Below are 7,500 nucleotides of genomic sequence, written 5' to 3' on the forward strand. Positions count from 1 at the left end.
CTCTCTCTCTCTCTTTCTCTTTATATGTATATATATATATATATATATATATTATATTATATATATATATAATTATATATATATATACCATATATAAACATATTATATATATATATATATATATATATATATACATATATATAATATATTATATATATATATATATATGTGTGTGTGTGTGTGTGTGTGTGTGTGTGTGTATGTATAATTTAACCAAGAACGTATTGGTGCAAGTCCTTAGAACGGCGACACATTTACAGTTGAAAATCATAAGGAGGAGAGGTAAGTTGTCTTTCCCTCTCTCGCTCTTCTCGTTTTTTTTTTTTTTTATTAGTTTGGTTGTTTTAACTATGATAGGCATCTCCTAGTGTGCAAAACCTTTCTTTTGAATGTGTCATTCGGATAATGACTTTGCTGAGCATCTCGATGATAAAACAAATACGACCAGATCCTTGCTGTTGATTTTCCGTGCTTCATGAAAGCTACGTTCCAAACAGTATGTGGCAGAACTTTCTATCGGGGTTCAGGAAGTCTGCACTGGAACGGGAAACCGAGCGAGAGAGAAACAGATCAATCTTTTGTCGAATGATCCGCATTCTTTTGTTATACTCTTTATCATAGGCTTTTGAAATGGTAGAAACTGGCTCGCAAACCTCCACAAAATGTGAGAAAGAATGAATAGCAAAGAAAGGAACGAAACAGTTGTAAAAGCTACAAATAAAAGATAGATACCAAACAAAAACTTCTTTCAGTTTTCTTCTGAAGATGGAAAAAGACTGCTGGGCCTTGACCCAGGCTGACAACCCAAACATCTCTTGAAAATGGGCCACAGATAAGGCATGAAAGTACTCGAGTGTGGAGTAAAAATTAAATGTAAATATTTAGATGTAAACTAGTTACACAGTGATTTAGTGGGTTTCTTTTTCAAAAGATAGATAGTCAAAAAGATAAATAAATAGATAAATTCATAAATAGAGTGAAGTTTTCATCATATAAGTTATAAATACGTGAATAGATGATTCATTAAATAAGTGATGAAATAAATAGATAAATAAGTAAACAAAAATGGCTTATTAGCCAGAGTAAGCCTGTGGCAAGAGAACCGAGCCGGCCCAACCCAGGACAAGACGGAGGGCGAGGGCCGTTCCAGAGGCCTGCATCAGAGCAGATAGACAAAGCTGCAAGTTTCAGAACAAGGGCACTTGGTCACCTACCTGCGGGTAGTACGAGCTTCATTTTCGCTGCCTCAAAGACGCCTCTGTCACTCAAGTTAGGCAACAAACAACCTGTAGGGAGAATCTCTGCCACTGATATCTTAAACTGAAAGCCGTTCACATTTCATGCATTTATGGCATAGGAAGGAAAGAAAACTCAGTCCTTGAAGTCATGGTTTATTGACGTCTACGATTCCATTAGCGGTGGTGACATGACTTGCTTTACACTCACTGGAATCAAATGAGTTTGAAGAACCATCATCGGCTCTCCATCAGTTACTCGGTCAGCCTTCTTCTGCGACGGCCTCGAGCCTCCACTCACTCACTCAGAGTGGAATCATCATCATCATCATCATCGTAGTTATCACTCGAAATCTCGTTGCAACAAAACGTTCTTTTTCATGCCAAGCTTTAACAACACTTATTACAAAGGATTACTTCTCGAGGTTTTCTGCCCTGCTCCAAGAAGCTAATAATTTCAGTTATACTCTTAACGCTATTCGGCTAATTTGAATTCAACTATTGTTATCTAAATGTTAAAAAAGCAATTGACGGTGCTTATAAACATTGCCCTACCATACGTTATAAAATTAGGTCATTATGCAGTTAAGGAAATCATCTATAGCAAAAATATGACTCGACTAAAAGCAACTGACTAATGGAAGGTCCAAGGAAGTCCGGCCATTCGACGCCAGACTTTCTTGGTAAATCAGTGTCTCTCGTCTCTCTCTTCTCTACATAAAAGAAAGAAAGAAAAAAAAAAAGATAACCTCAGCTCCATTAACATTTTTTGTTCCCGTAATTGGATGGTGCCGTCCCGTGGTGCACTGTAGACATGAAAAGGATCCAGAGGAGATTTCTCAAAGGTGTTTGCAGCGACCATTGGGCCCTGTAGCGACACCCACGTTCGAGACTTTTACTCGACCTCCTCCACCCCTTCCCTTTTTCAGTCCTGCTGTTCAACTCTTTGTCTCAGCGCCCAATGACCTCACAGCCGAAATTTCATAAAACATTCATTAATCATCATGAACGTAGTTTGTGACACGAATGAAGGAGGTACTTCACTGAAATAATATATGGAGAGAGAGAGAGAGAGAGAGAGAGAGAGAGAGAGAGAGAGAGAGAGGTATCTATGTGAAATCACTAAATAGAATTCACGAATTCCCGTGGCAGTTCATTATGTTTGCCACAGTTTGCTAGCAATGGTCCGTTTCGTTTTTCGACTTTTACTAACAATGTTTCTCGGATAAGCTAATGCTTATGAGCAATCAAGAAGTCTGTTCTCTTCCAGTTCCAAATCCTATATAGATATAAGAGCTTCTTTCTCTGTCATTCTCTCTTCATACATTTTCGTTTTTATCAAAACAAATGTATCTAGCAGCAGCAAAGAGGACGCGGGGAAGCTGGTGCAGGCCTTCCTTTCTTCCTTCCTTCCTTCCATCCTTCCTTGCGCCTGACGCAGACAGCAAAGAGAACAATGGCGAGCTTTTTTTTTATTAGAAATATTATCACATCCATAAGCAAATAAACATTTCTAACCATCTGTTCGGTAATACTATCTATAAGAACTATTTACTTAACTGTAAAAAGATCTAATCGGTCGAATATATACATACATACAAACATATGTATATATCTGTATGTGCATGTATATATATGTGTGTGTGTGTGCGCGCCCGTGTGTATGTGTATTTGTGTGTGTGTGTGAATGCGTCTAATGTAGTTTCTTCAGTAGAAATGAGGGACTTATCATGTGAGAAACTCTGCTAAAAAAGAAAGGAGTCAGGTAAGACCAAAAAAGTCTAGAGAATAGAGCATTCTCTACTGCTTGGGTAAGAAGAAGTCACCGTTTGCCTCAAGGGTGACTGACCACCAGTGAAGCAAAGCTTTCGCCACTTGTTTTGGAAGCAATCGGCTCGCTTCGTTTTCGTTTACACGTTATTCATTTACGAAAGCTTCAGTGCTCCCAACTGAGCAGTCATATGTGTGCATGTGACCGTTTGTATGCGTGTGTGTATGAGAGAGAGAGAGAGAGAGAGAGAGAGAGAGAGAGAGAGAGAAACTGTGATTGGCAGATGGGGACCCGGTGGATCGATACGGTAGAACTAAAGCGAATATTACCAGATGCTGCAACACATCTCTGCCACTGCGGAGATTCATAAATGGCTACTAAGAGTCCTATACTTATCAAAGGGACTTAAAATCCCTAGTTATTTCAGTATTAACTCAGTTATTACGTAGCCGTGAAAACCAAGTTCTTGCTACCTGTAACCTAATATTCAGCCAACTTGACCCTTCTCCGTATCTGAGCATCTTAATATTATTATCTTAGTTTAACCAGACCACTGAGCTGATTAACAGCTCTCCCAGGGCTGGCCCGCAGGATTAAACATATTTTACATGGCTAGGAGCCAATCGGTCGCCTAGCAAAGTGACCCACAGCTTATTGTGGGATCCGAATCACATCATATCGAGATATGAATTTCTAATCACCAGAAATAAATTTCTCTGATTTCACGTTGGCAGAGCGGGTCTGAGCATTTTACCTGTTTAGCCTTACATATCTATATCAAAAGCCTAAGAGCGAAAAGAGAGGCTCCGTTCCTTGGTTGTTATTTGTTATATATATATATATATATATATATATATATATATATATATATATATATATATATATATATATATGTATGTATATATATTAGTTGATGCATATGAGAACACGGGTGATTTGTGCGTGCGGGTGCGGGTGTATATGGTATGTATTTGTGCGTGTATACTAATTAATGGGAAACATTCGACACTCTCTGTATCTTTGGTTACAAGAATGACAGCCGCATAGATTTGTGTTTGCCCTCTGATTCCAAAACTTTTGTTAGGCGTTTTACACAAAGTCCTGAAATTTGATGTGCATTGATATCCTTTACTTCGGCATATTAAGTACTCGTAAGATTCGCTTGCAACAGCAGTTCTAAAAGATGCAATGATTTTAGGGACATTTCTTTATCTGCAGCACTGATTTTTCATTCAGTTAGTGCCTGACGAGGCACTAACTGAATGAAAACTTCCTTTTGTACTAAGGCTCTGTAGAATAGGATTACATGTTAATGCACGTGTTACACGCGGTCAAAATCATATTCGGGAACTGAATAATTCGGTCTTGCAATTGATGTTCCCTTTGTTGAACTTACAATGCAGTACGATATCATGGCCATTAGAGAGAGAGAGAGAGAGAGAGAGAGAGAGAGAGAGAGAGAGAGAGAGAGAGAGAAACTATATACACTGCTATTGGTGTTTCCATCACCTCACACATCAAGAACGTGGTTGAGGTAGGCGATGTAGCAAATGGCCAGCCGTAGGATCTCAATCTTGGAGAGCTTCTTATCGGGAGGGAGGGTCGGAAGAAGCTTCCGCAGTTGAGCAAAGGCCACGTTGAAGGCCTCCACTCGGAGTCTCTCCCGACTGGCGTGAGCTGTCCGGTATTTGAGGGTCGCCCGACGACGTCTGCGCCGTTCCTCTTTGGTCATGGCTATTCCCTGGTCTCGGTCTCTGCAAATTAACATCATTGTCTTAGGCTAAATTTACATTGATAAACTTTGCTCTCTGTACTACAGTAAAATCCTTTCACGCACATCGGACGTTCACTACAGAAGGTTGTATGAATAAATACTTCATCTGTGTTCCCATATGCATCATCTATAGCATGTATACATACATATATTCACACACACACACACACACACACACACACACACACACATATATATATATATATATATATATATATATATATATAATAATAATAATAATAATAATAATAATAATAATAATAAAAAGAGTATGGCCAGTAGAAACTTCAGCATTTTTCGTTAAAACTTTATTCTTATCCAACGCCTACGTTTCGGGATACAAATCCCATCTTCAGGGCTAAAAAAGGGAAAAAATTAAAATTCTATATATTAAATCATACTAAAATGGGGCACAGTAGTAAATTAGGCTTTTTAAAAAATTATATAGATTGATTAACATTATATCAGTGAAATTCGAATTTTATATAAAAGTAAGATGGTAACTAATTGAATAAGAGATCAACAGTAAAAAGCAAAGCTACTAAGTACAATGACACTTTCAAAATAAATAAACAAAACACTTAAAAACACAAACCAAACGGGAACAACTAAGAAAATTACATTATTACTTTTGCCTGTTAGGATTCAATATTTTTCTCCTGTCTTTAGGATTATTATAAAAATGTACGTTCTGTCCTTCCGTAGGAATGTTACTGCCTCAACCAAGAACAAGTAAGGTAACTACCACGGTGATTAGTAATTTTTCTCTTGTTTAACTTATTAACCTTTGTTCTATGTGAATACTTTGCACTTGCAAGAGTAGTAGCAGCAGTAGTAGCTCAGTTTGTGAGAAGCGAGATACTGGTTGTACAAGTGCAGTTGTACATAAAAGTTTGGTAACTGACTACAAAATGATTGATAAGAAGTTGGCTCGCGCAGTTGTTGATAGAATTTCCTATAGATATCCAGTTGCAAAGACTTACGTAAACATTGTATTGAGGGAGAGTTACATGCTATGAGCCTAGATAACCTTACGTAAAAACTTATTCTCAGAAACATTCCAGGCATAATGGATCTTTTAAGAAATGATCAAAGATAAGACTGAGATGGTCGAGAAAGCTGCAGGTACATAAAATCAAAGGGATGAGCCAAAATAGTGATGCAGATATGGATTTGGAACAGGGTAGTACTGAGTCAGCAGTGGTTGTGCCAGAGCCAGCGGGAGAAATACAGTAGCAAGCCACTAGCAGCAGCTGCTTCTTGCATCCAAGATACAGGAGCAAAACAACTGGAAGAGGCCAGGCAAAGAAATCCTATCTTAGCCAGGCAGTGAGTGAGAGTCAAGACTTGCAGAACGAAGGAAAAAAGACGAAGGAACTTTTAGTTTGAGGTTGTTGATTACATATTATATTGTTTATCAATTAATTCTTTGTCAGTGGTCATACTAGGGCTAAACAGCATTTTTCATTGGCCAAGAGCATTTATGACATTTGCCAGAAGACTGCACTAAGGATCTGTATCAAAAGATGCCACTGGGTAAGATGCTGTGATGGAAGAGCCATTCAAAAGAGTAATTGTAAATCTGAGTAGGCCTAAATTGTCAGTTTGATAAGTTACTTCAATGAAATTTGCACGTGCACAAAGAATTGTGTTCAAGTGTGCAGCTGTGTGCCTGAAGTGTTCTATTGCATGTGTGTCTTGTCGAGGGGTTTCCTGCTCGAACTCTACTATCCCATCTGATGAAGAAGAACTAATGGATGATTCAGAAAGCACCACAATCGATACAAATGGCAGTGACACTCAGTATCCTTAAGAACATATTAGGGTAACCAGCACATAGTTAACCATGAATCAGAAGAAATACATCATGAGAAACAATAGGGAATTAGGTATGGAAATCCTGGTGATTCACATGCAGGAATTAAGTGTTTTATCATCTACTTCTACTGCATGAAGCGTCCAAGGAAATCGGCAAGGAGATAAAATTTTTAATCTAAGAATTAAGCATGGGACAGAGAAGTGAGGAGAAATATTTGTGGATTAGGTCTCAAGGGTATAGCACATTGAAAAAAAAATGCGCATACGTACTCTATCTCTTGGGTGGTGTGGAAATAGTACCAATATTTTATACTGCACTCACAAAAAATTAATATAGCTATAAAACTATTAGTTATAGAGAAAAAATGCACGAGTATTTTGCACGAGGATTTAACGTACTTTAATTATGTACTTCATAGTAATTTCCGTCAGACTAACCGTTTTTAAGGAAAAAGCGAAAAATTGAACTTTGGTGCCATTTTTCAAGATGGCGGGGCGAAGCTCTAGCTGGGTTGATTAGAGGGGACTTTTGATATGTTATTTCTAAGTGTCTAGAAAAGACATTTACCATTTTTCAGATTATTATAAATTTTTTCATTTATTTGACTGAAAAACGCCTAATATGACGGCTATTATCCTGTAGTTGGCGGTAATAGACTTTGACAAATCTTGGAAATTTGTCAGTGTTTTGTTTTATGCTGCTTTAGTGATGACTGTCACTGTTATTGCTATGCGTCCTATTTTCGAGTTTTTATTGATTTGATTTAACATGGATTACTGTTGTTACAGCATTCATTTTAATTTATAATTATTTTTTTCTGTCTGTTTATCTTAACTTATAAATGATTGTTCTGTCTGTTTAGTAATGTAAATTGTTTAATGATTCATTTACTTGGGTTTAA

The 7,500-nt window shown here is 37.5% G+C and overlaps 1 pseudogene; it reads right to left on the minus strand.

Annotated features, from left to right (window-relative positions):
• Nucleotides 1-1,378: 1,378 nt before the first annotated feature.
• Nucleotides 1,379-7,500, minus strand: part of LOC135196947 (neurogenic differentiation factor 2-like) — a 35,440-nt pseudogene continuing 29,318 nt past the window's right edge.

This window comes from Macrobrachium nipponense, chromosome 18, assembly GCF_015104395.2.
Source record: "Macrobrachium nipponense isolate FS-2020 chromosome 18, ASM1510439v2, whole genome shotgun sequence".
Lineage (NCBI taxonomy): Eukaryota > Metazoa > Arthropoda > Malacostraca > Decapoda > Palaemonidae > Macrobrachium > Macrobrachium nipponense.